Source organism: Arvicanthis niloticus, chromosome 21, assembly GCF_011762505.2.
Source record: "Arvicanthis niloticus isolate mArvNil1 chromosome 21, mArvNil1.pat.X, whole genome shotgun sequence".
NCBI classification, from domain to species: Eukaryota; Metazoa; Chordata; class Mammalia; order Rodentia; family Muridae; genus Arvicanthis; species Arvicanthis niloticus.
This window is the reverse complement of record NC_047678.1, coordinates 7458776-7486436: the sequence shown is the minus strand read 5'-3', so window position 1 is coordinate 7486436 and position 27661 is coordinate 7458776. Positions and strand designations below refer to the sequence as shown.

General features: G+C 40.8%; 1 long non-coding RNA gene and 2 other non-coding genes across 6 annotated transcripts; 2 read left to right on the top strand and 1 right to left on the bottom strand.

Annotated features, from left to right (window-relative positions):
- Positions 1–25: 25 nt before the first annotated feature.
- Positions 26–27661, top strand: LOC117693436 (uncharacterized). 4 transcript variants are annotated; one of them, XR_013105751.1, is made up of 9 exons: positions 26–119; positions 653–720; positions 3641–3787; positions 11887–11957; positions 12801–12825; positions 15699–15812; positions 21844–21905; positions 22462–22492; positions 27554–27661. It is a non-coding gene; the product is annotated as an uncharacterized LOC117693436 (long non-coding RNA). The 4 variants fall into 4 exon arrangements; XR_013105752.1 differs by lacking the exon at positions 26–119 and adding an exon at positions 128–302; XR_013105753.1 differs by lacking the exons at positions 26–119; positions 3641–3787 and adding an exon at positions 128–302.
- Positions 770–841, top strand: LOC117693914 (small nucleolar RNA SNORD50). Its single transcript, XR_004604501.1, has one exon. It is a non-coding gene; the product is annotated as a small nucleolar RNA SNORD50 (small nucleolar RNA).
- LOC117693883 (small nucleolar RNA SNORA17) lies at positions 25857–25991 on the bottom strand. Its single transcript, XR_004604482.1, has one exon. It is a non-coding gene; the product is annotated as a small nucleolar RNA SNORA17 (small nucleolar RNA).

The following is a 27661-nucleotide window of genomic DNA, read 5'->3' as shown; positions in this document are numbered from 1 at the left end:
TCGATCTCGCTCCACGGAAGCTCTAAAGGGAGCTGTGCCAGGAAGCTGACAGTTCACTTTTTTTCTGTAGGTGAGCCTGTCAGTTGGCTGAACGACCAAGCGAAACGCGGGGGAACAGAGTGAGTTTGGAGCCTCTGGTTATGTGGAGCAGCCTTCGTGACTTGAGCTTAGGGTACCTGTGTAAACTTCCTCAGAGAAATGCGCAGCAGCTCCAGAGTTTCTTCTCATTAGATGGAGGGGAACCCAAAGCATCCGAGAAAATTCGTAACAGAAAGTAACTTGATTAAAACCTCTTTTAAAAGGTGTGCATGAAACCTGGATTTACATTTTTGTCAACGTGCATTTTTACCGTTGTAAAATAAGAATCAGCCTCCTATGTGCTAATGATCTCCGAAATAGTGCTGACCAACCAGTGCAGCCTCTCCTACTCTTGCCTTATTAATTTGGAATGGCTGTAGTGAGTGCATAGTGTACAAATTGATTAACAGTTCTGAGACATAACTGGTATGAGCAGTGATGAACTATATCCCGAAGATGATGACCTGAAGACAGAGAAGCTTCTTAGATAAGACTGTTGTGTTTAAGTGAAGTAGTAGTCTTGTTTTTTATGCAGCTCTTACTCATGGCATGCTATGGTACTTCTTTCTGCCAGCAGTGAATGCCGACCCATTGAGATGCCTGTCACCTGTAAAGATGCCTGTCACCTGTAAAGGAATGCATGTGAGTGGTGCTTTGCTTTGTTTTCTGCTGAACTTAATGTCATTGGTCTAGTCTATGATGATCCTATCCCAAACCTGAATTCCTGTTGAAAAACCATAATTACGGATCTGGATCCTGAGGTGGATCATTACAAAGGACTGTTGTGTTCTGTTTTAATGTTGGCAATAATGTAGTAATGCCTATGGCTTCCTCCCTTCCGGCCCCCCCCCCCCCCCCCCCCCGCCAGTGACACGACTCTGGCAATGAGACCTTGGTGTGGTAAACATCCAGAAAAGGCAGAGACAGAAGAAAGTGCACAGAATTAGCACTGGGATGTTTGAGATGGGCTCTACATGTCCCTGGGTGTCCCTGATTAGCTCTAATGAGCAGGACAGCATCCGGTATGGCCTGCAGAGTTGTGCCTTGTACATTTTTTTGTGGGCTGTATGTAAGTGGATTGTTTTGACAGTCCATGAATATGACACAGTATTCAAATCTGTGAAGGTTATGGATGAGCTATGACACACTTGTACAGACCGAACAGAGAATGCAACCATAACTGTAAAGCAGCAATTCAACATTTTTGTGATTGTAAAATTGGTTAGGAGCTATATCCTTATTCATCCTGCAGTGGTTACTTGGGAGTGCTGCAACAAACGTTCAATTACAAATATTTCTTCAGTTCTTTTTATGTCAGAAGATTAACCAGAGTGTCCTGGTACATGTTACATGGGAATTGGGTTTTCAAAGTGTGAATGCACAAATATCAATCTCTTAACTATCACAGTTGTGCACATTATCAGGTTTTCCTGTGAAACTGAAACACAATGCCTTGATTACATTTGTCCAGCCCTCTCCACTGATTTCTTAATTTTGAGACAAGGTTTCTCTATATCGGGTTTATCTTGAATCCACTTGCCTCTGCTTCCCAAGTGCTAAGAGTAAGTGGGCTTTACTTTCTAAATTCTTACTGGTGCATACTTCCATTTTCCTTTGTGGTGGTGGACAAGGGTTGACCTTGCTTATGTTTTTTGAGACAGTATCTCAAAATTGTCCTAGTATTCAACTATAGAGATGGCTGGCTTCAGTTTGTAGATTAAAGAAAATCTCACCACACCTAGCCTTAGAATACTCTGCTACTAAACTGTCTGTCTTCAGTTTGTTGCCAGCCTTTACAACTGTCATTGTTCCTGGTTGTGGATAAATTTTTCTGGTCTAGTGTTGCTTTGTGGTTTGGAATTCTTACACTAGTCTAGAGTGCCCTTGCCCAAAGGTTGTACTAAAAGTATTTTAACACTTCACCTAATTCTTTTTCTTTTTTCTTATTTTTGTTTTGTTTTTCAAGACAGGAGTTTGATGTTTATCCCTGGCTGTCCAAGAACTCTATAGATCAGGCTGCCCTTGAACTCAGAGATCCCCCTAGTCCCAAATGCTGGGATTAAAAGCATGTGTCACCACAGCTCAGCCCTCTGCCTAATTTATCACTAATTCAAAGTCTTAATGCTTAGCCATTTATTCTACAGTTTTCAGAATTAGTGGGAGGAATCTAGTTTGTTTTTCCCCCTGTAGATGTTAAGTTTTCCTGGTATCATTGATGAGATGGTCTTAATATCTCCACAGGAAACCTTTCTACCTTTGAAAAAATGAGTTGTCTGTGAATATGCAGTTCTTTATTGGTTTTCTGTACCATGTCTGGGTGCAGTTGAAGCACACCTAGCCAGGTAGTGTCTACGTTATTTTAACACAGACAGTGACAGTCTCTTGGTTCCATGCACATTTCCTAATCTTCATTTCTTTCAGATGTTAAAATGGTTTTCATTTGATACTCTGTTTTACTTTTTGGCTTTGTGTTTCTATGTGCATGTTGAGTCCTACAGACTCTAGTACTGCTTTTGCTATATCACATGATATTTGTTGTGTCTCCTTTTTATTTATTTGAAGAAATATTAATTTCCCTTTTGACTTCATGCTTGATTCATTGGCTATTCAAGAGTAACGGAATTTCCATGTAAAGTGAAAAATGGGGCTACGACTCAGGAGTGGAAAGCAGGAAGATCACATGAGCACAGTCAAAGGTTCATCGATAAATCTCATAGACCCAGAACAGGGTCAGATGCTGTAAATGGCTTCAAAACAAAGCTGGTGTGGCGCACACCTTTAGCCTGGGCAGAGGCAGGTGGATCTGAGTTCCAAGGCCAGTCTGCAGAGCAGGTTTCAAGACAGGGCTAGACAGAGAAGCAGGTCTGGAGGGTTGTCTAGGAAGAGTTTGAGGCTTGTTGACCTTTTAGTCAAGCTGGCAAAACAGTTAAAAGCAAGGCGGTGTTGTGAAATGGTTTGTTTTTTAAGCCTCTGAGTCTTTCTGCAGTTCCTTCTGCTTATTTCCTTGCCTTCTAATTGGTCTTTTAATATTTGCTTGGTATAGTCCAAATTATTATGTACTTTGTATATTAAAGAGTCCTAGTCTACCAAGGAGTCCAGAGAAAAACAGTTTCTATTCTCTTCATAAATACAGGTACAGGATGCCAAAGAAAACCAAAAGCAACCTTATAGAAAGAAAACAGAAATGAAGAATTTATTTTGAGGAGGGCCTCACTGTACATAGACCAAGCTGGCCTTAGGAATTTCTAACAATCCTGCCTCCCAACTACAGATCACAGTCAGGTGGCACCAAGAGCCAGCAAGAGATTCCTTTCTATCAGAGGATTAAGCAGATTGAGTCTAAACCAGTTCAACTTTAGGGAACATACAGTTAGGCTTAAGGGACTCTGCATGAATAAAGCATAGCATGGTTTCAGATATATTTGTGATTAAATTGGGAACTTGGTATTAGTGGGATGAAAAAATGGGATACAACATAAGGCTGGATGCTAATAAGTAATTACAGTTTCTGAGCAGAGGGCTTCTCATTGTATGTATATGAATACACAGTTGCTGTTTTCAGACACACCACAAGAGGGCATCAGATCCTATTACAGATGGTTATGAGTCACCATGAGGTTGCTGGGAATTGAAGTCAGGACCTGTGGAAGAGCAATCAGTGCCCTTAACCTCTGAGCCATCTCTCCAGTGGGCTTCTAATTGTAAACAGGTACTTTTGTAAATTGTGTTTTCAGTAAGAAAATGTGATGAGTTAATGTGTTCATTGTGCCTTGAAGGAGGAATGTTTTTATAGGATAGGGATTGAGGGTGGTATGTGTATGAGTGCAATTACTCTTTGGGGCCAGAAGGCGGCGCCGGATCTGAGCTAGATTTAGGCTGCTGTGAGAGAGCTGGGTACTGAACTTGGGTCCTGAAAGCAGTAAGTACACTTAACCACTGACCCATCCCCATCATTGACCTGAACAAGAGACAAGTCCAAACAAACCATTGTTTTAGTGGAAATTAAATTAGTTGTATCTTGGGTATTGCAAGCTTTGGGGCTAATATCCACTTATCAGTGAATGCACACCATGTGTGTTCTTTTACCTCACTCAGGATGATATTTTCTACTTCCAACCATTTGCCTAAGAATTTCATGAATTCATTCTTTTTAATAGCTGAGTAATACTCCATTGTGTAAATGGACCACATTTTCTGTATCCATTCCTCTGTTGAAGGACATCTGGGTTCTTTCCAGCTTCTGGCTATTATAAATAAGGCTGTTATGAGCATAGTGGAGCATGTGTCCTCGTCATATGTTGAAGCATCTTCTGGGTATATACCCAGTTGGGTCCTCAGGTAATGCTATGTCCAATTTTCTGAGGAATGGCCAAACTGATTTCCAGAGTGGTTGTACCAGCTTGCAGCCCCACCAGCAAGAGGAGTGTTCCTCTTTCTCCACATTCTCACCAGCATCTGCCATTACCTGAGATTTTGACCTTAGTCATTCTGACTGGTGTGAGGTAGAATCTCAAGGTTGTTTTGATTTGCATTTCCCTGATGACTAAGGATGTTGAACATTTTTTTTAGGTGCTTCTTGGCCATTGGAGTTTCCTCAGTTGAGAATTCTTTGTTTAGCTCTGTACTCCATCTTTTAATAGGGTTATTTAGTTGTCTGGAGTCTAATGACTTGAGTTCTTTGTATATATTGGATATTAGCCCTCTGTCAGATGTAGGATTGATAAAGGTCTTTCCCCAATCTGTTGGTTGTCCTTTTGTCCTATTGACAGTGTCCTTTGCTTTACAGAAGCTTTGCAATTTTAGGAGGTCCCATTTGTCAATTTACTTTCAGGGCTTGAAATACATCATGTCATGATTCCCTGCCTTTGAATGTTGCCAATATTGTTTAGATGTTTTTACATTTGTAATGAATTAGTGGTTTATTCTTATAGACTTCAATATTCTCTTTTACTCTGTATTTTTGACATATTGACTATAATATGTCTCTGGTCTTATAAGTACATACACATGTAAGTACATACACAGATAAGTACTCTGGCCATGTCATTTGGTAATCTAGAAGGCCCTTTTTTTGAATGTCTATTTTAATGTGTAATATTTAGGAAATATCCTGCTATAATTTTCTTTAATAAGTTCTCTTTGACTTCATAATGTTTATCTCAGCTCTTTTTTTCCTTCTATGAATTTGTGAGTTTGGTGTATTGATTATAGCTCAGAGCTATTAGACATTGGTGCTTTACTCATTTACTTTCTATTTTCATTAATATTTGGGTGTATATTTCATTCACCTTATTTTGTGTTGTTACTGAGTCTGTACTGGAAAAGTTTCTGATGTTTGCATGAGCTGCCTTTCCAGTGGGAGTTTTCCTTTTGCGAGTGTGTGTGTGTGTGTGCGCGCGCGTGCGCATGCATCAGGGTACTTTAGCTGGCAGCACTTAAGTGCATTGTGGACTGCCCAGATTCTCTCATCTTCCTTAAAGACCCCCAGATTGTACCTCTTGGGATAGCTTTTAGCTGAAGCTTGTGGCTCAAATACATTGGGAACATAGAGAGCAACCATAGCAGACAAAGGTCTGGCATTTGTACTTTCAGAGCCTCTTAACTGTTAACCTACTGGAGGATTGACACCAGGAGTGTTGTGTACTCTGCTGACACTTCCAAATTCTTGGTCTCTACATTTTAACAACACTTGACATTTCCAAACTTGATCCACCTTCTGGCTTACGGATCAAGGCTGCTAAACTCTAGGTAAGTTCTCAGTCAATGTCTGTTGAAGTTGACAGTAGCATAAGCTACCCTCCTACCTGTTGTATCTTGGAAGTACCAGTTATGCCACAAAACACCACAATTTCATGTTTATACTTAACCAGGCCATATATGGAGAATATGTCCCCGTGAGAATCTCCCTTCTATATTTGTATATGAGTTATTTCTTGGATTTATGGGATGGAAGCTTGGTCTCCAGTATGGTAGTATTGAGAGCCTATGGAAAATGATTACATCACGACAGGTTCCACCTCAGAAATGGGGTAATACTATAGACAAAGAGTGGGCATGACCTGGCAGGAGTAAGTTAATGCCTGTTGAACTGTGTAGTTAGAAGTGGACATACCTGTCCTGTACGTGTACACCTTTTCCACATGCCTGGTACCCTTTCTGATCTTCTGTGAATGTATTAGTCAGAACACTCTTCCAAGGATATCAGGCAGCACAATACTATGTAGACATTCTAGCTTTTAGAATCATGAGTCAAATAACATTTTTTTCTCTATTGTCTCACCATGAAAGATAATAAGAAATAAAGCAGAAAAAAATCTATCCTCTCCATCATATAAGTACCACAATAATGATCAAGAGCTGTTAGTGCCGTGTTTCTCAATCTGTCAAGCTGGTAAAAGTGAATAACGTCCAGGACTAGGAAGAGAACACAGTGATTAAGAGCACTTGCTATTCTTGCAGAAGGTCCTAGTTTGGTTCCCAGTATCTATGTGGTGCCATATAGAAATCCTTAAACTCAGTTCCAGGGGATCTGCCCACCCCCCCCCCCCCTTTGTGGCCTCCACAGGCATAAGACACGCACACACAGTACACATACATATATGCAGGCAAACCATTCATATGCATAAAACAAAAATAATAAATAAGTATTCAAAAATTAAATAAAGTTCACCTGCAGAAATGAAAAGAGATTGCTGGAAGACTTCTAGAGGTCTACTGGCTTTAGGTTCAGTGTTCCATCACATATTTAGGTGACGAAACTGATCTCAGAGTCCTTCCAGTAAATTCTTTTGTCATTGCTGAGAACCCACATCAAATCAAATATAGCAGATTCAAATTCAGTGCATTGGAGGAATGAGCTTTGGCTCTACTGAGAACAATCTTCAAAGATGGAACAACCTTGCAAAAACCAAACACTGCTCACTGTGGAACATCAAGATGAGAGACACAATGTGCCAGGTTTTAAGTAAGTAAGCTGTGGGTGTTTTCTCCATTTGACCCCCTGCTCTCTTCTACTGGTGGATAGATCTGAACTGCACCTGGAATTGCAATTCTGTATGGACTGGGTAGGACTTCCCTTAGAATTCCCTTATAAATGTCATGCTCAAAATATAACATAAGATACCAAACCCTTTCTTTTTAAACCTCACTACTGAGACATCTTCATTAGCAAGATAGTTTAGAATTCACCTCATATTAAAAAAAAAAAAAGAAGTAATTTCCACTTGAGTTGTAATCTCCTGTAGCTTCACCACATTCTTATACTTGTCCCAAGGATTTTCAGTACTATGAACTCCATGTGCTCCTATTTCCTTTAAATTCACAGTCTGAAGGCTTTATATCCAGCTATTACTAAAATTCTGCTAAGGAAGATGTAGCTGGCCAAGAGTGATGAAGCCTTCATCCAAGTTAGTGCTTGAAAAAATGAGATGGAGAGTTAAGTCTCGAAAAGTAGCATTCCCCTCCAGTTAGAATAGGGGCCTCGGCCATTTGTTTTTTCCTGCTATGGCATTCCAGAGGAAATTCCAATTTTGGGGTAACCATTATTTTAATGATCTGATAGCCAAAGGGAAGGAAATAAGTTGTTTTATTTAGAATACTTTTGCTCTCGGTAGTGTGGTTACTCATAAAGACTTTGCTTTCTGGTACACTTGGGAGACATTTATCTACTGAAGGGTAACTTCCAAAGGAAACCCCCTTGCTTTGTTACCTCAGGCACCAGCCCTAGATTTAGGTAGATTTAACAGCTATCTGTCCCCACCATTAAAACATTTTTTGGGGTTTCCAGAACCCTTCTTCCCACATCCCATTTTTTATGCCACTTTAGCTATGGCATATTTTTTTTTAAGGAGCAGGGGTTGGACATAAAGCACACGTCCTAAACACCTGACCGAGCCTCCTACTGAAGGCAAGTTTCCATCCTTGGAACTGAGTTTCCCTTGCAGATCTTAGTTCAGATGTGAAGAATTAATGATGAGTGGTAAATGCTATCATTTCATTGTGACTATTCTACTCTGCCACACTTGGAAACTATAGAGGAAGGAGGAAGTGTAAGGGCTCCAGGCAATGGTTCCAAGTGCATAAAGCATCTACTTCCATAGCCATCCTGGTATGTCTGAAATACTATGAAGAGATACTTGTGTTCCTCCCTTTGGTACTGAACAGCTTAGACAGTGGGTGCCAAGAATCGCATGCAGGGAGAAGCAACAAGTTAGGACCCATGGACACACCAGGAGGAGGACTAATTTTCTGGAAAGAGACTTACAACCTATCATATCACTTTTCAGGAGAGACTGAGGTTCAGAAGGAAGAAATAACTTGACCAGCACTGCCCAGCTATAGATATTTCTTGACGTTGTTTAAAACTAAACCTCATAGGATTTTTGGGATAATCTTGGTAGAGGAGTCACCAGACCTTAGTTCCTCTTCCCACTGTATCACCACATCCAAGATAACAGGTTTTCATAGGGTGCCATCTTGTGTTGTTCAGTGGGAATGCAGAAGAGAAGTCAGGGCAACCTCATGAAAAGTGGTCCAGTGGGGCTAAAGCTAAAATAAACAAACAAACAAACAAACAAACAAACTAAAATTTTTTTTCTTTTCTGCCTTTATTATTACTAGTGTGTTGAGGTTTGGTCTGTTGCCGTTTATTGTAATGGTAAATACTGGTCCCCAAGATCTGGCTGCCCTCAATGAGGGCTTCCTTGGTAATGAGGAAATCATCACATATACCAAGTGATGCTATGTAACTTTGCTCCTTAATTTAAAACTATTGGTTAAATATGTTGACAGCTTGTAGCTGGGCAGAAGAGAGGTAGGCCAGGTTTCAGTTGCTGGGCTCGGGGTCTGAGGCAGAGAACACCAGGCAAGAAAGAAGAGGAAGGAAGAAGATGCCAGGGGTAGATGGATAGTGAGAACATGACCATGAGGGCCAGCCGTTTGGAAAGGAGTAGCCTGCTAGAAACATGGCAAGTTGTATCTGAGGGTTATTGACAGGGAAGTAGACAAAATAGCATAGAGGACTGATATCTTCCCAGCTCCAGTGCTTTTAAGGCTTTATTATAAATAGAAAAGTTTTGTGTCTTTTCTTTGGGAACTGAATGATGTAAGGTAGGGTAGAAACTGCCAATTAATTTTTACTACAACAATTATGTCTTTAATTGAAATATTGAGGACAGGTAGACAAACGTGACTGGTTAGGGGCTGTCTTAGTTACTTTTCTATTTTTGTGATAAAACACCAAGATACCAAGTCCAAGTCAACTTGTAAAAGAAAGTATTTAACTTAGAGGATAAAGTTTCAGAGAGTTAGAATCCATGGCCATCATGGCAGAGAGCAAGGCAGCAGACAGGCAAAAATGGCACGGGAGCAGTAGCTGAGAGTTCACATTTTGATGTAAGGCAGAGCCAGAGAGAGAAAGAGAGAGAGAGAGAGAGAGAGAGAGAGAGAGAGAGAGAGAGAGAGAGAGAGAGAGAGAGAGAGAGAGAGAGAGAGAGAGAGAGCGAGCTCTGTTAAGAAGGCATTTAGACAGGGTTCTTCAGAATAATATAAAGAGAAGAGACAGATATTAACTTTGTAATTGATCCTTCTTAGATAAAGAACACTGACATCTATAATAACCCACACTGTAGTCCTGAACTTGTATGAACAGACTTGCCTAAGTGGCAGATGCTGGACGTCATGGTATGGATTATGAGCTCACTATGCAAGTTCTGTGACTTATGGCTGACCTGTACTTAGTTATACTCAGGCCTGGCTGCTGAATGCCAGTATACTTTGAGACTTTGCTCGGAGTACACGACTATACACTACACAGCGACAAAAGTATTGGAATTTGCTCAATTTTCTCAATGGGGAACTGTTGTGATACCAGAGGTATATTACTATCCATTTAGTGCTCTTTCTTCAACTAGAATGGCTAATATTTCTCAAAAATATCTTGTTTAAATACATACAACTGCTGTATTATTAGAATTATGTTTTATTGTATATTATATTTTGGTCTTTATGAAGTACTTTGACTTTAGAATTTAACATGTGTGTTTGTATGTATACATGTGCCTATGTATGTTTGTATTACCTCCCTCAAGGTTGTGCTTCATAGACATCCCTATATATTAATACTGTAACAGTATTTCATAAGCATACCAAGAAATAACTTAGCTTCTCTGTATTAAAGTTATTAATCTCAGAAAATTGGCACGGCTTCACAGTTGTGGTGATAATTTATGATAAATCTCACTATAATGTATGCCTATTTTCATTTTTAACAAACATGCCCTATTATTTACTTACAAGGTATACTTTATCCCCTAAAATATTGATTTTTCTTATATGTGAAATTTTATATTGTGTACATAGTCCTTATTGAATAATTGAAATAATTTATGGTTGTCTTGAATTGTAGATATCATAATTAGCTAATATTGTGACCCAAATGTCTTAGGAGTTAGGTATCATCCAATATATTCATTATTTTGTTCTGAATAAGTGATAACTATTTCAACAAAGTGAGTAGAGAATCATGTGAATTACAGACTGGTGAACGAAGTAAAGTGTCAGTAACTATTTACAGTAATCAATGGGTATAAAGTGTTCAAATAGGGTGAACTAAAAGAATAGTATGCAGAGGTCATTGTACTTCTGTGCATGTAGAAACATGGTGCTGAATAGATATCTCAATTCTTTCTCTAGTTTTCATGTACCATGTGGCTTATTTATCCAGACACCATTTCAAAGAACTATAGCTGTCTTGATGAATTGGCCAAAGCCTAAATGTAGATATTTTCATATTTGTGAAAAGTTAATTAACCAAGATAGGTTTCCAGTGTACATGTCAGGAAGTCCAAAGTCTGTAGAGGTCCTTGGCAATATCTGCTTTATGACATAGAGTCCATGGTCACTTTATCCCAGGATAGATATTGCTACATCAGTGTCATATTTCATCCTAGTCATTATAATGAAGTACCAGCACTTCTTGTCAGCTCACAGATACTTAGAGTTGGGAGCTTCTTCCTCACACCTGGCCTAAAGCCAACTACAAATGGGAAGATCTTTGACTGATATCTGATGGGAATACAAATGTGACCCTCAGAAGTGCAGCTACCTTGTAACCCACACACCCTGTGAGAGTGACACATAAGTACTCGGAATATCTACCCAGTTTGTAGAGGCTGCATTACACTTGGAGCAACTCTTACATAGAGCTGAGTTAACGAACTTGAATGGCCAGCAGGACCCAGATACTCACTCTTCCCCATCACTGCTCTGTTTAATGTGGATGCCACAAGACACATGAGTACAGAGAGCATAGGGTAGTAAAGAAAGACCAGAAGGAGAAACAAGGCACCGGGTACTTAATATTGTTTTCCAGGAGTGAATACATTGTGGAATGTCGAATTATGGAATGGATCAATGCAGTTACACTATGTACCTTAGACTAAAATGTATGTGTTAAAAAGCTAGAATTCTATGTTCTTTATGATGAATGCAGAATCAGGATGTATCAACTGATGGAGGTTGAAATATGCTTGTGAGATATGATGAAGATATGATGAACATACATTTAGTAGTCATGTATTGAAACATAGACTCTTGTTGCTTTATATTCTCATTCTCTAGAAAGCAAAAGCAAAAGAAAAATAAGCTGTTTAGTTTTCTAATCTTTGCCTGTGCTTACCATCAGCAAAGACAGCCCAGTAGTAGGCTAAGTCTAATCACATATACTGACTCAGTACACTTTTATCCATGTCAAAGATGCTTGTGTAATAAATAGTGCCATGAGCTGAGAGTTACTTTCTGTCCCTCTAGTTGTACCTCGAAACAAAACTTCCACACCTTCCTCAAGTGTTGAAGAAGGGTCCCCAAAGTCCTTGAGAAAGGTAAGAAGCCCCTTTTCTTTATGTAAGAGAAAAGTTACTTGAATGATTCCCTCTTGTTTTTATGGCTATGAAATTTGAAAAGGTAAAGTCAATTTGGTATAGCATGAGCATTCAATAGTTTATTTAGGAAGAGAAGGAAATGGAATCATATCAGATTGGTGATTTAATAGAACATTCACACTTGCTATGTCAGGTAGTGACCTTGAGTTGGGGCAGGTTGTCTTCTGGACAATCGTGTTGTGCTTTACAGTATATAACTTTCACTCAGAAGGTGACAGGCATATCATCCATATAGACTTAAATGTACTCTCCTTTTATGGCTTCTAGAGCCTGTGGGTTAGGTTGAATTTGACTATGTTCCCCAAAGATGGATGTGGCAGAAGCATCACATGTCCTAGCATGGCATGTTCAGGTGCCAAGAACTTAAGACATGAGGATGCATGCAAATTATTGGAGTGCTTCATAAAAGGGGTTAGTGTAACCCCTTTATAATAGATGTTAGCTTCACCATATTGTGATATAACTCGGCTAACCTTCAGTAGAAGCCAACACATAGGGTTGCCTGATGTGGTATTTAGTCAGCAAATGTGGGAAAAATACTAGTTTTTGTTACCAAGTAGACATCTTGAGGTATTCAGTGTCAGCATCACATAATATACTCATACAGAACATTTCACCTGATTCTCCATTAGTCAGTAAGAGTCAGTAGATTAGTAAGAGACTAGATTATCTCTATAATCTTTGGTGTAATTATGTCCTGCCAAGGCATGAACAAAAGAGCTGTACAAACAGAATTTAGCACAATCTGAGTCTCTTAAGTGTTTTCTTTCCTGTATGTTGCAGGTGGAGCCTCAAAAAGATCAGCACGGTATGTATTCTGCAGTCGCTGAAGACATGTGTTAAATATGACTTGTGTTAATACTGGTTGTCTTTTGTCTGGTTGCACCACAGTGAGCAAATACACATGTATTGATTGAAAACTGAATGGTTGTTCTAAAAAAAGTGATGCCTCAAGGGAGAAATGGCAGCCATGTGCCTACAGCTGCTGCGTCCAGCTGTGCCCTCTTTAGTTTGATGTTTTATGTACTAGGCTGCATCTAAACCTATCTTATTTATACAGATATTCAAGCTATTCAACCCAATTTCCAGTGAAAAGGTCTAGAAAAAATCAGGATAGAGATTGACTTGTGTGTTTAAAGTTTGCCACAGCCACATGTAGTGGGTTGATTTGTATTTCTCTAGACAGATCAATAAACTACAATTCGGAGTAAGTGATGGAGGTATTTAGATGTGCAGTGCACCATCTACATTTAACCCCATCAAGTGCATACAAAACCCAGGAAACAGGTTCCAGTTTTCCAACATCTGCCTGCACTAACTCAAAGCTTCAGGAATCCCAAACCCTGTCATAGCTGCCACAGTGCTCAGAAAGCCTGGGAAGTGGTATTCACCTGCCTATAGACATTAACAAGGATGAAATAAAAGCCCATGTTTTGGTGCAGACCACTGATCCTGTGCTGACCTCTATATTGAAATAGGTTAGATGTGTAGGAACTGGGTGCAGACTAGCCTTGGAACTAGACTTACTTGGTTCCTTCTAGTAAAACCTGGTGAAGAGCTTTAAGGGGTTGTCAATATTAGCATGAACACAAAAAACAAAATAACTAAGGGAAAGTACTTACTAGGAACTCTAATTACCACTTAGATACTAATATGTACTAATTTTTAAAAAAAATATAGGATTTTTGTTTTGGTTTTAGTTTGTTTTGTTTTTGTTCCTCTTATTTTAGACCAGGTTTTGCTGTGTATCCATGACTTTCTGAAACGGTCTGTCTGTCTGTCCATCTACTTATCTATATGGCCTGGAACTCACATAGTTCTATCTGCCTCTGACTACAGTGTAGTGTTATAATAGGAGTCCACTACCACATCCTTGGAATACACATACAAAAGTGAGGTACATTCTGTGCTCCAGGAGGCTTTCCTCTCAGTAGTGGTCAGTCTCCATATTTAAAGTGTGGATACTGAGTAGATATTTTCAGCAGTGAACCACATGGCTCAATATCATTACTTCAAGTATTTTCTGTATAGATCATCTACAGTGTTAGCACTTTGCTATACTGTGGTTTGATTAAGGGAAACTAGTGTGAAACTATGGACAGGAGCTTCAGCCCAGTTAGCTCAGTACATGGTTAGTGAGTCCAGGACCCAGAGTTAGTATTCTAGTTCTGCATAAAATGTACCCAGGATGGCTCAATCCTATTAATACTTATCCTTGAGAAGTGGAGGAAGGAGAAACATAAGTTCAAGGTCATTCTTTTCTGTAGAGTAAATTACATGCTAAAATAGGATAGAGACCTTACCAGAAAAAATTCAAAATAGAGAGAGAAGGTAGGGCTGGTGAGGGAGGTAGGACCAGGTATGGTACAGTCTCACTGCCCTGGAGTCAGTACCCATATCTAAGCAGGAGCTAAGAAAGGCCATTCAGAGAGTCAGGGAGGTTGCCACCTACAAGTGATGTGAACATACCCTGCTTATTATATTACCACTGCACCAGGCTGCTGTTCTTGTCAGTTCATGATGAGGACATGTCCACACTTGGCTAGTTGAGGGAAAGTTTCTATTCAGCCCAACCATAATGTGACACCTTGGTTTTGAGTAACTTTGAAACTGAGCGTTTCTAGAACATATCTCAATGTGGTCTTCTGATCAGCCAATCACTCCCTGAGAAGCACCAGTCAGGTTGAAGTTCTTAGAGGAAGACCACATATTTCTACTAAGCTAGGAGCCTCCTACAGCTTATTAGGTAAACAGCAAAAATGCATACATTTTCTATTTCCATGTGTAACCAACTGAAACCTCATGCTTCCTAGATTCATTCATAGGTAGGTGATTCTTCTGTTATTTAATAGACATCACAAAGCAATTCTATGTCCTTTCCTTAAGAGCTAGCTGTGTGTGTGTGTGTGTAATTGTATATCCATATGATCAAGTGTATAGCATTGTAGTGAACACCACTCAGAAGTGAGAGTGCATACATTTCAGGGTTTTTGTTTTTTTTTTGTTTTTTTTTTCGAGACAGGGTTTCTCTGTGTAGCCCTGGCTGTCCTGGAACTCACTCTGTAGACCAGGCTAGCCTCGAACTCAGAAATCCGCCTGCCTCTGGCTCCCGAGTGCTGGGATTAAAGGTGTGCGCCACCACCGCCCGGCCATTTCAGGGTTTTTTGTTGTCATTGTTTTGTTCTTTCGAGACAGGGTTTCTCTGTATAGCCTTGGCTGTGCTGGAACTCACTCTGTAGACCAGGCTGGCCTCGAACTCACAGATCCGCCTATCTCTGCCTCCCAAGTGCTGGGATTAAAGGCATGAGCCACCACTACCCGGCTACATTTCAGTTTTTAATGTGGCTCTAAGAGACATATGGATTCTGTTGACCAGGTACAACACCAACATAACAGAGTCCTGGTGCTCTTCTCTGTACATTGTCACACTGACATGAAGTTATGCTTTTCTACACCATCAGTGCAGCACACGCTGCTGTGCACAGTGCACTTGGGGATCTTTCAAAAGCACCATTGGACCTCTGATGATGGTTCCTGAGGAATGTTCATGAGATGGAATGGAATAAACATAGAACCATTACTGGTTTTCTTTGGTTTTTGTTGTTTGGTTTTTGTTTGTTTGTTTGTTTGTTTTTGCCACGAAGCTGACATGACTTGTCTCTGTTGTTAATGCATTCCAAGCAACACATGTCTTGAGACAGAGCCATCACAGGAATATTGCTGCTCCCCTGCATGCTGATGAACATCAAGTCAGAGCTTGTACTTCCAGGGACAATCCACAAGCTGAAGCAACAGGTACTGAGGAAATAGAATAATTTTATTAAATTATACCCAGTTGTTGTAGATCATAAGGTATAATACAAGGAAACAAAGATGACCAGATTAGAAACATTTTCTGTTGTAGATGATGTTAATTTGTGTACTTCATTAGTTGAAATTCAACCACAGAATTTAAAACTAGATGTAAGACTCTGTTTTCACTGAGTAATGAGAAAGAGAGGAAAAGTGAACTCTGTCTTGTCTGCATCACTGTACTTCACCTGCTGCAGGTGGGAACAGGTGAGCCACCCTCTCTGTTACCTAGTCCCAGACACCTGTAATGTGGATGGATTGGATGTCAACCATCTCAAGAGTGACCGTGTGATTATCAAAAGTGTTGAGAATGAAGACAGAAATGGAATTAGATCACAGCAGTTCTGGTCTGACTCTTGGGAGAGGGTCCCTGGAGTAGTGTGTTACACCCTGTGCTTGGGAGGCTTGAACAGTAGAAACAAGGAAATGGAAGGAAGGACATTTATCTTGGACCCTTTGACTTAATGGGTAAGAAAATGTATACAACTGGCCCACTCTTGGGGCTTTAAGAGGCATTCTTGGTTTAGCCTCCATGATACAGAGGCTGAGTTTAAGCATTCTCCTAATATTGCCAGTGTTCCTCAGAATAAAAGATACTGACTCTTGGGGTATCATTTCTACAGGTACCCATCTTACCATAGGATATTCCTCTCCTCTGCACTGTCACTACTGGAGTCTTTCAGTCTTGACATGGTCTGACCTGCCTCATGTTTTAGGGTCGTGGGATTTTAGTCTAAGAAAATCTCTGTCCTCTAAGTGGCTTCACTATAACTTCTTTCATAGGTTTACAGCCTGCTCGTCTCAGAACTATGTTTGCTTTACTTGGATTCTCTCATTCTGCATTTGCTTGTGACCCCTCTTATAGGCCGTGTCTGTAGGTTTAATGCACATTGTCTATCTGCTTCTGAGCCCTGAGCCAGAGACATAGGATTCAACTATTTGTCCCACCTTTTTAGTCTTCCCTCTTCTGACCTCTTACCCCATCCTTCTCCACCACTTCTCATTCTTTCTGGTTGCATGTTGACTCTGAACCTTATGTCTGCCAATCATGGAAGTGTCTGTGATCCCTTTCAACTGTTACATTATTGTTGATGCTGCAAACTAGAATACATTGTCCACACAGTGTGGCCTAACTCCTAGCCATGGCCTAGGTCCTCAGTCTTGGCCTGGAGTATACTAGGTCTTTCTGTAGTCACTAAATCTTTCTTCCTCACAAAACTCACGAGACTGAGAAAATCACTGGAAGAGAACACAAAAGAACCGTTCTCAGGGAAAGCATGCCTAGAAAGGCAGTCTCAGTAGGCCATCTGGATTAGACCTTTACTCTATGAACAAAGATAAAAGATACTGGTGTCCAGCAGAGGCTGAAGAGAAAATAGTGATTATCCTGTGCTCAAAATCATCTCAGGGACTGACTGTGATCTCTGATTTTTATCATAAGATTTATTTTGTGGGACCAGTGAGATGGCTCAATAGTAAGGTACTTGCTGTAAAGACTGAAGACAGGAATTTGAACCTAGAACCTACATGGTTTCCTGAAAGAACTGAGTACCTAAGGTTCACCTCTGCTGGATATATAGCCAGTTACTGAGCCTCCTGAATATAAGAAACAAAAAAAAGTTTTTGAAAGATTTATTTCATTGTTACATCATATAACAAATTCTCTCAGGTTGGTTTAGTTTATCATTTCCTAGAAAGCAAATTTTGTTCCTCATTTTATTATAGGGTCTGCTTAAATCCAACACAACTCAAAAACCAAGTCAATGAAGATGACAAATATTTATTGTAATCAAGCTGCTATTGATTGATCAGGGACACAGAATAGACTTGGGAGCTAAACTGTAACCCCCAAGCCAGAATCTCAGAGAATTTAAGCTTGCCAACCAAGAGCACGTATGCCAAGTTATTGTTACATTTTTCTACTAATAAGGATTTAGGGATAAGGGCTCTCCTTATGTGGTTGATCTATGTGAACTGCTACAGAATGTCCATTTTACAGTCCAACCAATGAAATTCCTTTGTTATTTTGTAGCTAGAAACAGCCATTGTATTTTGCGGAGCAAAAGCTTTATAACAGGAGCTGCGGTTAGGAACAGTTACTAAGTTCTGTGGAGTAAAGGATAAACAGCAGGAGCTGTGGTTAGGTACATTCATTATGCTCTGAAAAAAAATGGCAGTACTTTGGACAAGTCCCTTTTACTTGTTCTCAATATTGCCCTTTGTCTTTGTACCATATTAAAATCTTTGATTATCTGCTTCTCAGTATAGGGGATTATATTGGGTTGTTGGAACCATGAGCATAATTTAGTTAATTCTTGAATGAATAAATTTAAGTAAAGCATTGAGAGTACATGAGCCTATAAGGAACAGGGGACAGAAAAGGGCCAGAGGACCTGCAAAGGCAGTGAACGTGGTGATTAGTCAAGAGAATTGATTGACTACACTCTGGAAGCTGGTATATGCCTATCTCCCTTGTTCTTCCCTATCCAGTTTTGTTTTATCTTTTCCTAAAGTGTTCTGGGCTACTCCCAAATGGTTGGCATAACAACAAGTTTCTCCCAAAGAGAATTCACTTTGGACTTAGCATTTCCACCTGGGCAGGGGCAATGTACTCTCTTCTATAACTACTTCTAGCTGAAGGTGGGGTATCAATTGTCAGGGACCAGTAAGGGTGAAAGGAGTCAAAAGCTGGGTAATGGGGCATTTTTCAGAAGTGTCTGATTAGCTGATCCAGCTGAAGAGACAGTGATCAATCACATTGGCTAGGCTGTTTTATTTGAACTGTGCAAATACAGAGCACAGCCATTTGTAATTTGCAGGTGCTTCCTGGATGGTATCTGCCAGACAAGTGGGGATCTGCTGAGATAAATATAGACTAGGGAAAGAAGTTCAAATTTCCCAGCAATTAGGGAAGGGGAGGAATCCCAAGACCAGGCGAAACTCCCATTCTCAGGAATGGATAGGTGCAGAAATTTAGGCTGTACTTATCTGGAGTTCACTTGACTTGTGACAGGTGGATTCAAGTTTTTATAACTTCTTTGATTCCATGAAGCTTATATGAATTTTATTTTATTTTTTAATTTACAAAAGAAGATAGAAGTTTAGACATGTTAGCATCACTATTGTATTCCAATTCATATTGTAGAAAAGGGAGTTAGCAGGTTTCTGTAAAACTGGAGTAGATTCATGCAACAAAAACTATAGGTTTAGGTTAAAAAGTATGAACATCTTTAAGTTATAGCTAGAAGACAGCCAAAGAAACCTCAAAATTGAGCTTGTGACTGAATAGTAAGCAGTCAATGTTCTATCAGCTTATGAGAATTCTTTTAGTCGGTGTTAAAATGTGGAACTTTTGAAATCTTAGTATAACAGTAACATAGAGGGAGGAAAGAAGTCTGAAACATTTCCCATTTTTCATATACCTTAAATCATTTTCTTATATCTCTACAATTTGTATTTATATATCTTTTTAAAAATTACCTATTTACTTTACAACCCACTATCAGCCCTTCGTCTCCTCCCAGTACCCCCCCAAATCCTCCCTCATTCCCCTTCACCTCAAAAGGTGAAGTCCCCACTCTGGGTTCTCAAACAACCCCCTTCCCCACACTACACTCACCCCCCCCCAACCTGTACATCGAGTCACTGCAGGACTAGTCACATCCTCTCTCACTGCGGACAGACAAGGCTGTTCATTTAGAGAGCAGGATCTACTGACAGACAGGTAGGCAGCAGGCTCAAGAACAGCCCCTGCTCCAGTTTTTTGGGGGACCTGCATGCAGGCCAAGCTGCACAGATGTACCACTGCTACATCTGTGCAGGCGGCCTTGGTCCAGCCCATGCTCACTATGTGTTTGGTGATTCAGTCTCTGGGAGTTCCCAAGAGTTCAGGTTATTTGATTCTGACAGTCTTCCTGTAGAGTCTCTGTCCGTTTGGGTCCCGCAATCTTTCTTCCAACTCTTCCATAAGATTCCTTGAGCTCCATCTAATGTTTGGGTGTGAGTCTCTATGTTTGTTTTCATTGGCTGCTGGGTGGAACCTCTCAGAGGACAGTTATGCTAGACTCCTGTCTGCAAGCATAACAGAGTATCATTGAGAGTGTCCGGGATTGGTTCTTGCCCATAGGATGAGTCTCAACAATTCCCTCAATCTCTGCTCTGATTTTGTCCCTGCACATCTTGTAGTCAAAAGGCTTTTTGGATGGGTTGCTGTCTTTATCCTTCCAGTGTGAGTCCTGCCTTGCTACAGGAAGTGGACAGTTCAGGATTCATATCCTCCACTGCTAGGAATCTCAGCACTGTTGCCCCCTTAGGAACCTCTGTGACCGCCCCTTATCCCAGGTCTCTGGCACCTCCTAGAGACTGCTCCCATCCCCAGCTGATCTAAAAGGATCTCAAATACTATCCTGACTGATAGAATGGGTAGAGCGGGTAGTAGTGTTGTTTACCAGGCAGCAGACAGTCAGTTTTAAAAGGGATAGAAGCACAAATACTTATTTTCAGGTGATAGGACCTAAAAATGAAACACAGTACACAGGAACAGAAATGTAGGGTGGATGTGTCCCAATTGGGTTTCCCATGGTTCATTCTAATAAGATCTAAAGAAAGGCTTAAGGGGGGTAGACAATATTAGCATAGACAACAAGGGCAACACAAGTTAGGCACATGGTCAAGTAAGAACTATGGTCTCCACCTAGATGTTGATCAGTGCTGTCTCTCATTCTTTAGCAGGATTCTCTAGTCTGACCTCACTGCAACACTAGCCTTGTCATGATAAGTAAAGGCCTTATGTATGTCTTTAGCTTGTAGCGGCCTATGCTCCTTAATTTGACTAGCATACTAAGTGCTTGAGTCAAGGGAGGTTAGAGGCTCCCATCTATCTTGGACCCCGTGGCTTAACAGGTAAGAAAATGTCTGTATTCTGGCCCATCTTTGGTGCCTTTTGAGGTATTCTAGGTTCATCTTCCAAGATACACAGGCTGGATTCAAGAGTTCCCTTAAATTATTGCCTATGTTCCTCAAGATAAAGGACATTGACTCCCAGGTGTCACCTCTCCAGGCACCTATCTGAACACAGAACGTGTCTGCCTTGTGTGCTGTCACTACGTGGATATCTCACTCTTGGCACTCTATGTCTGGCCTAGCTCATCTCTTATGAGTACATGTGGGTATAACTGAAGAAGTCTTTTCCTCAAAATGGGTTCACTACAGCTTCTTCAGTAGGCCCCATAGCCTAAACCCCTCAGAAAGATATCAAACAGATATCCTAAATATCTAGAATCTAGGCCTAAACCCCTCAGAAGGATATCTGTTTCTCCTAGATTCTCTCATTATGCAAATGGGTTTGGTACCAATTTTAGGTGATGCTTATAGGCTAGTGCACAGTGTAGACTGGATTGTGAAACACATATGCCTGAGACACAGGGTTCCACTTCCAGCCCCCTCCCCTTTCAGTCTTCCCTCTTATTACGTCTTGCCCCTATCTTTCTCTAGCCTCTTTCTCCATTTTGTTAATTCCCATGTTGTCCCTTCCACCTGTTACCTTATTGTTGATGCTGTGTACTAGAATACATTGTCCACACAGTGTGGCCTAACCCCAGCCATGTCCCCATCCTCAGCCCTGAGTATACTAGGTCTTTCTGTATTCACCAAATGTCTCTCCCTCACAAAGCTCATGAGACTGGCAAGATAACTGGGAGAGAAGTGAACAGAATCTCTCATAGATACACTATGAATCTTAGTATGACATCTGAATCAGATGTTTACCACATGGACAGATAGATCCTTGCTTGACTTTGGGTCTTCCCTCTGTTTAGTTTGCCTTATGAGAACACAGTCCAGCAGCAGCACAACCATCTTGTTCATCAGGTTTAGTAACATTAACTAATTTCACACACTTTTACCCACATCAAATAAAACCCAGTTTAAACAATAGGCAGTACTGTGAGCTGACAGTCACTTCTTGTCCCCTTAGTGTTACCTGAATGTGCTGACAATACACTGGATAAGGGAAAAGCACACCTGAAGGTGGCCAAGGTAAGAAGGCCTTTCCTTTCTCTCGTCTAGAAAACTTACTTCAATGGTCCCCTTATGGTTCAGTGGGTGTCACAATGGAATCATGGCACTCATCAGTTATATCATATTTAATGCTCCTCATGTTTTAAAGATCTCACCAGCTTAGGATTCAGTATGCACATACTGCACACATGGCACTTTCTTTCAACACATCAAATATTGGGGCATACATTTAAGTTATTTCTACCATAGACCAGAGAAACAGAAAACTACTTAGTGAAAAATACAAGTTTCCACAGGTGGTATGTGCTGTAGGTTAGGGAATCCTCCATAGAGGCCAGACAAGTTTGCCTGATCTGCTTTTGAAGCATGAAAACATGTGAAAGGTCTTTTTCATGAAGTACAGAGCTTCAGCTCTTCTGTCACATCACTACATAATGGACCCATTAACATAGTCTCCAGTTGACTGCTCTTTTCTATCTTGATTGCAACTAGAATATGTCAGTGGAAAGACCAAAGCCCTTAGCAGACATTACTCAGCATGATCTAAGGTTTAAAATTTTTTCTTTTTTTTTAGTTGCAGAATCAGTCTAAAAGGCGCAAATGTCGTAAGTATTATAGAATCACTAAGACACGTTTTAGATAAGAATTGTGTACTGCTTTGTCTTTTGTGTGATGGACAACTGTGATCTAAGCTGCTTACTGATGCTGTTTTTGTTTTTTGTTGTTGTTGTGTTTTTTTAAAGAAAGTGACATTCCAACTCACAAATCATGGCCATGTGTCTGTGGCCACTGTGTTCAATGTGATACTTTAGTTAACAGAGGTTTTTGTCACCAAGGTGTTGTCTAAATCTTTTTGCCCAAGAAAAAGATCCTAATTATCCAAACCACTTTCTAGTAGAAAGTTTATAAATTAAGAAATCATAATACAATTCATCTACAAAAATGTGTTCAAACTTCATCAGGGCCATACAGGGTCAGGCTATATGGTTGTATTCCTTCATAGATGAATGAAGCAGAGTTCAGAGATAAATATGAGACATCTTAGGTGTGCATCTCAAGAGACACTTCTTACCCCATCAAGGGCACAGTAATCTCTATAGGAAAGTTCCATCTTCTGGTATCTGCCTGCCATAAGGCAAATTGATAGGGATCTCAAACACTACCCTGGCTGCTGCAGAGGTCAGAAGTCCATGGTAGTGTGTCATGCAGCAGGCAGCAGACATTAACAGCCCTGAAAGGTAGAGAAGCACATGCTAGTTTTCAGGCCACGGAGCCTGAAAATTAAATTCAGTACATGGGAAAGTGGGGGTGGATATGTCCCAGCTGGGTTTCTCACAGCCATGACTCACTCCAGTAAGATCTGGAGAAAATCTTTAGCTGACTAGATAACGCCAGAATGGGAACAAAGAGCCTCACAATTTAGGGACAGTGTCCACTAAAACTGCAGTCATCATTTGTTTGATCTGTGCTGGATTATTATTCCAGCAATACATTTCATTTTTATTTTGTATTTTACTGTTAATATAGTTATATTAATTTTGGTAAGTTTGTGCAAAGTGCTTTGTCATATTTATCTCTTATAACTCTGTTCACATATTCACTCTCTCTTTTCAATTTTTCCCAAATTCATATCCTTAAAAAACCTTTCTAGTACAATTTCTGCTAAACATGTGTAGGGGCATCCACTGATACTTGGGTTGACCTTCTAGGGGCAATACCTTTAATTAAAACTGCCCCTCTCTCAGACAAAAGCCCTAAAGTACCAATAACTTCTTAGGCGTGAGAAGGGTTTCTGAACGTCTTCCCTTCAAGCCACAGTGTTGTCTACCTTGACTCTGTGCAGGTCCTGTATAAGCATCCAGCAATATACGTTTGAAGGACAGCTAGACCCTGGACCTCAAGGATACTTTTTATCATGGGTGGTTAAATTCCATGTTGTCTTTTCTATTTTTCCCTCTTAGTGGATTTACATAGTCATCAGAAAAGAGTGTCACCAGATATCATCTTGTCCACATTTGTGTGTCTGCATGGCTTTCACCAGTGAGGTTATGTGTTCAGTGAAGCTATTATGGGTTAGACCATGAAGCTTCGTTTGCTTAGTTCCTACTGATAATGTCCCAAACCCTGGGTTTCATCCCAAGTACTCCATATAATGCACCCATGATTACACAACCTGCATTCCTTGGGTTAGAGTGTTGATGCAGAAAAGTCTAAGTTCAAGATCACCTTTAAAAAAAAATAGTTATTGGTTGTTTGTGAATTTCATATTATGCACCTCAATCCCACTCATCTCCCCCTCCCCTTGTACCTTCCCTCCACCCTTGCAAGAGCCCCCAAACAAAGACAAATATTGTGGGAGCTGTAGTGTGTCCCACAGTATAGACCCTTTCGTCTATACTTCTTTGCTTACAAATGTTATTCTTACTGGCTCATTGATCTGGTTGGAATTGGAATGGCTTCTGGCTTCTGATACTCTGAGGTTCCAATACTGGAACATCACTGGGACTCTTCTGGGATACCCTGATGTTGCTCTGTGTCATGGAGATCCTTAAGTTCTGTATCTACAGGACCAATGTCCTGTTGTTGCCCTGTGTCATGGAGTTCTTGATGTTGTTTTTGATAGGACCAGCCCTTTCATGCACTTCAGCAGTTCATCAATGGGGTAGATATTGGGTTGGGCCAATTCAAAGCCCTGGATCTGGGCCTGAGAGGTATGTAAGCTGGTCAACCTACCAACTCTCCCACAGTCACACACTCGGGGCCAGCTCACCATCAACCCCTGCAACCAGGGCCATCTCTATCCTGCTGCCCAGGCAAGTGCCCAGCCCCCTCTCCCAAGTGTTGCAGTTAGAGAGGGACATGGTCAGTTCTCCCACTCTCATGACCCGGGGAGGGGCAGCTTTCCCATTTGCTATAGATGGTAGAGGAGCAGGGAGGGGAGGGTGGCATCTTTCCCTTTCTACACCACAGCCCAGTAGACAAGAAGCAGTGCTGGCTCTCCAGCATTCACACCTTCAGCACTGGCTTACCTGCAAAAACGCTCGTTCAGGACCAGCTCTACTCTGCTATGCAGGCAAGATGCAGGGTCTGCTCTCCTGAGTGCTGCAACAAATGAGGGGCAGAGATAGCTCTTCTGGTTTCATGACCCCAGGGCCACTGCGCATAGGTGGTTAAGAGGAGAGAAGAAGGGAGGACATCTCTCCCTCATCATATCACCTTATGGGAGATGAGTAGAGCTAGCACTCCAGTTCTCCTGTCCTCAGGACTGGCTCACTCCCAGCTCTTGGAGTGTGCAGGCTCTGCTCTCCCAAGTACTGCAGCTGACTAGGGGGAGGGGCAGTTTTCCTGCTCTCATGCCCCCAGGACCAGCTCTCCCTTGCTGCCCAGGTGAGGGGCGGGCCACTTCTACACAGTTTTCAGCCATCAACATGTCCCAGGGCAGGGGCCCACACCAGGGATATTTGCCTAAACAAGCTGCTCACATCAGCTGTTCCTCACTACCCTTGAGTCTCCAGTTCTGCCTCTCTTCATTGTGCCCACATCCTTCTGTTTGTCTTTCTCTTCTATTCTTCACTGCTTATTTGCCCCTTTTAATGGTGACTGGTGTCTGAGAGTCTGGGGTCATCTCAGGAGTGGTCTCTGGACTGTATGTCTCATTCGTGGATTATGGGTTGGTCTTGGGCACAGTCTGCTCCACCCCTCCATGCCTTCCCAGTACCTGTCTGGTTGTTATCTCAGACTAGCTCCTTGTCCAGGCGTCATGGTTCTGGTCTGGTGGTCATCACAGGCTTACTTCGGAGTGGCCCCATGTAAAGGTCATCTGTCTCAGCTCACTCCTGCCCAGGCCTACAGTCCCACATGTAGTTCTTCTAGTGTCTAGCTTGCTCTCTGTTCTCAGAGCCTGTCTGGGCCTGAGCAGTGGTGCTGGGCACTAGACTGATGTTCATCACAGGCTCACTGTTTTCAGTGAATGTTAGACTACTAATCATTGAAAAGTTCAGTGGTGAAGACATAATTATGTATAAGACATAATTTCTCTCTTGTCTGCCACCTACTGACAAACATGTGACATAGCAGGCACATCTGCAATGCCTCCAGGGCAGCAAAATCTTCCATTTTTTGATAATAAATATTAAGCCAGCCTAAACTAAAGGCTTTGTTATCATCATCATCATCATCATCAATATAAATACATAATAATAGTAACAATCATGAATAAATAAATAAATAAAAATTATGGCCCCAAAATATCTGTTGATAGAAGGAGAGTTTGTAGAACCTGATCTTGCCGTAGGTAGCTTGAACAAATTCTAGGATAGACACATGCCCATGAATATATGATTAGCACCAATTAAACTTAGTGGGTTATTAAGATAAAATGAAAAGGATCTGAAGTTGGTAAGGAATGGAGAGAGAAGAATGGAGCCAGGAAGAGTTGGGGTGATGGGCAGGAATGAAAAGGACCAGAATAACATTTTATGGGGTTCTCAAAAAATTAAGAAAATATCTCATTGAAAAATTTTAATGAGGAAACAACAAGCAGACCCAATGCACACTTTTTCCTTGTGTAGCCACGTAGACTGTCTCACTTCAATTCATGTTGAGGGTTTATACAAGTTTGAACTTTCTTTTTTGTCCAACCTTCACGTGACAACTTGATTTAGAATGACTTAGAGTCTGAGTCATCACAGAAGACATGCAAGCATAAGTTGCCTCACCAGTGAACACACTTGGTGATGAGAATCACTGGCTGAGAGGAATCTGACAGGGTGAAGGCACTGGAGAAAGGCTCTATTTACTGATTCAGGGTCCTTCTACAGCTTGGAAATTTATATATTGAGTCAGAGATCAAAGGCAGAACATTTATTTCTTTGGTTATTTCTGTCAGGGAATTTGGCCAGGACATCATGGATATAACTAACACAGCACCCAGGGATTAAAACACTAGACTTCTTACCTTCCAAACTCACTTAAAGTGATATAATATAAGCTTTAAGTGATAAACTTCTTATCTTCCAAGCTCACTTAAAGTGATAGAATGTATTCTACATAAGCTGTAAAATATTCTGGATAGGGAAAAAATACAAAGCAAACAACCACTGGGCACTGTCCTACATCAGAGTCAATTCCTGCTCAGGATTTGGTCCTTCCTGTCTAGTGGGTGTGTCCTCACATTTCACAAACACCCCAGAGCACGAGTATAGTCATGTGCCTTTCGTTATGACTTAACCCTATATATTTATCTTTAACACTGAAAAGGTTTCTGTGGGTCATTATGAAATTTCTAGTTTCCTGGCACAATGATGGGATTGCAGAGGGATTGCAGGAATGTCTCTGGGTCATAATGCTCTGAATGGGATTTAAATGCTGCGTATCAGGCACCATAGCAACATTACATAATCATGTTGTGCCTCTTTGTTGTCATACCTGAATGAATTTAGACGTTACCTATAACATCATGTGGAACACAGTAGACTTTCTCTACATCATAATGTCATGTAGAATTAAGTGCACACTAAACTCTGATATTCCTGCAGCACCATTCTAATTACAGTGACTTCCCTAAAAAGAAATATGATCAACTATACAAAAACTTAACTATTATCAGTTTCTTCTGTTTGTTTGCCATGTTTCTGACATAACTCTCCCTGTGAATGCATTCCCAGTTTCTTCAATTTTAAAGAAATTTTCTCGAAAAAAAACTGTGGCCCCCCTCGTTGTGAAGAGACGTCAAGTCCTCCCTGTTGCCTTCACAGAAACAGCCCAGATAACAA